The following is a 3,180-nucleotide window of genomic DNA, read 5'->3' on the forward strand; positions in this document are numbered from 1 at the left end:
CAGGAGATGGTCTTTTCTGAGTATCCATATGTGGGCATGGATTTCCGAGGTGATCCGGATTTGGTGTTACCGGATGGCGAACAGTGGGGCGCTATTGGTAAAATCTCTGACCATATCACTGTTTACTGTTTTTATTCATAATGTTGTTGTGCTTTATTCTGTCAAGACTTTTAATCAAACTCTTGTGTTCATGCAGATGTTGGTCCTGTTCGTCCAACAGTTCGTCCGAGACTGCCAGTCACTGCCCCAGCAGGGGAGCCTGCTGGGGCAGTTATTCTTCGCGACCTTGACGTGGCCGAGACCCTTACAGCTGTGCAGGAGCAGGTTGAGAGCCTTACTCTTGTTATTCCGGATGTACGGATTGACGAGTTACCTTTACAGTTGCAGCGGCATACTACTGGTGTGCCTAGACGATGGACTCGTCTCTTGCTCATGATCGCACAGGCCGTGACGTGCTATCATGAGCACCACTAGGCTAGGGTGCCCCCTCGCATTTTTGAGTTTTTGGGTCATGCGACCAATTTTTGTCTTGGTTACAGAACATTATGTATAAACGATAAACATCTTTTATATATATATTTTGATTTTCGAGGTTTATTCTGGTTGATTTACATGATCCACTTGCATAACATTGATGATGCATTTTCTTTTTATAAATGTCGCAAATGTCTATCTAACACATAGTTTGCTAATGAATCGGTTAATGTGTTTAAGTTCCTAGAAATATGTTGGTATTGAATTAAATCAAACTGTCTTTCCAAAATCTTAACCCTTAGAAACCTTCGATAAATAGCTGGATTGCGGACAGAATATATACCATTGAGTTGTAGTATCACGAGTTGTGAGTCTAGCCTGACGATTAGTCGGCGTATACCATGGGCGATGGAATCAGAGAGGAGTTCTATCAACGCGCTATACTCAGCGATGTTATTCGTTGATTTCCCAATACACATACCTCTGAAACTCACTAACTCACCGCTTGGATCAAAAATGGCCCAGGCCGCAGAGGACAGGTTCCGCGAACTATGAATTGCTCCGTCAGCATATCCCACACATGTCTCGGAAAGGTTCGACATCTGCAATAAATGTAAGAAGGTGGATTACTCGACCAAAAAAACACTTTAGCGAAAACAAAATACAACAAAAGCACACAGGTTACTATTTAGGCATAGTAACGCTTGAGGTACAACCCGTTGCGGGGTTGCGCCAGTGGAATTCCGTCATAATCCATTAACTCGTAGGCTCCTTTTGCTAACACTCGTTTAACAATATAGGGGCCCATCCATAAAGAATTAAATTTACCTGCTCCCAATTTGTCGGATTCTTGGTCATAAAGCAAGACCAAGTCACCTTCGGAGAAGACACGTGGTTTGACATTTTTGTCAAACTGCGCCTTGACTCGTTTCTTATGGGCTTCGTTAGCCAAAGAGGTGTCACGATGGGTTTCGTCAAATTGGATTAATTCCAAGAAACGTGCCTCTTCTTCTGAAGTTCTGGGGAGGAGATCAATTGCGAGTTTAAGAGACGAAACTTCACACTGGACTGGTAAGACTGCCTCCAGGCCATACACCAGTTGAAAAGGTGTGAACCCAGTCGCATTCTTTACCGATGTTCGGTAAGCCCACAAGGCTGAGTACAGGATTAGGTGCCACCTTCTTTTGTGAACCCCGATCATCCTTTGCAACATACTCTTCAGGACTTTGTTGATTGCTTCAACTTGTCCGTTGGCTTGCAGATAATACGGGGTAGAGATGTCGTGAGGTAGCCCTAGCTTGGCAGCTAATTCAACCATCATGTGATTGCGAAAATGTGATCCATGATCTGTAACTATGGCCTACGGTACGCCGAACCTGGCGACTACATGATTGAAAAAGAAAAGGGCAGCTATTTCACCAGTGTTATCCAATGTAGGCATTGCCTCGGCCCATTTGGTAAAATAGTCAACGGCGACTATAATATACCCATGCCCCCCGGTCGAGGTGGGGTTACATTGCATGAAATCGATACCCCATTTGGCGAAAGGCCCAACAGCAACTATTGGCTGCAAAGGTGCGGGTGGTCTTCTGGTTTTGCTATCAAAAATTTGACAAGCATGGCAACTTCTGACTGCGATTATGCAATCTTTGAACATGGTTGGCCAGAAGTATCCTTCTCGTAAGATTTTTTATGCTGTTGCATATCCAGATTGATGCCCCCCACACGCGCCTGAATGACACTCATTCAAGGCTTTTTCGGCCTCCTCATGGGTAAGGAACCTCCTCAGAACTGTATCGATACCACGACGGTAAAGCGTATCACCGACGATCATGTAGTCTTTAGCTTGGCATCGTATACGTTTCTGTTCAGAGTGAGAGGTGTTAGGCCTGAACTTTTGGGTTTGGAGATAAATTATGATATCTCCATACCACTCATCGCTTGCAGATATCAGAAACAAACTCTCGTCCACGATTGAGTCTTCAGATGTTTCATCGTTGGACGACGATGGGAGATCGCACAATAATTCTGCAAAAACTAGAGCTTTCTTCGATTTGGATTTTACAAATTCCAGATCAAACTCTTGAAGGATCGCTATCTGTTTTGAATATTTGCCCCCCAGCAACTGTCGCGACAATATATAAGTCATGGGGTTGCAATCTGATAAAATGGTAGTTTTCCGAAAGAGGACATAATGTCGAAACCTTTGAATCGCAAGCGCTAGTATTTCCACATAAGAATATTCACTCTCTGTATCATTTAAGTTTTTACTTAAATAATATATAGGATGTTCAATTCCATCGACTTCTTGAACTAAAACCATCGCAATGGTTGTATCCGCTGCAGCTAGATACAGGTTAAAATCTCTTTGATAGTCTGGGGCATACATTAATGATGCTTTTACTAGAGAATCTTTCAGAGCATCAAAGGAAGATTGCGCCACCTGATCCCAGACGAAAGGTACATCCTTTTTCAAAAGAAGAGTGTAACCTTTAGCAAGTTCTGCGTAATTTGGAATGAACCTCCTCAGAAAGTTTGCTTTCCCTTGGAGTTTCTGAATCTGAAGCAAATTCGAAGGTGGAGGAAAATTAATGATTGCCTGAACCTTGCAAGGGTCGAGACGAATCCCATCCTTAGAGACTACAAAGCCAAGTAAACGACCAGAACCGACGCAAAACACACATTTGTGCGGATTGAGTCTTATCT

The sequence above is a fragment of the Pinus tabuliformis genome, chromosome 1_1 (genome assembly GCF_031772625.1).
Source record: "Pinus tabuliformis cultivar Carrire ecotype Pingquan chromosome 1_1, CPIR1, whole genome shotgun sequence".
NCBI lineage: Eukaryota > Viridiplantae > Streptophyta > Pinopsida > Pinales > Pinaceae > Pinus > Pinus tabuliformis.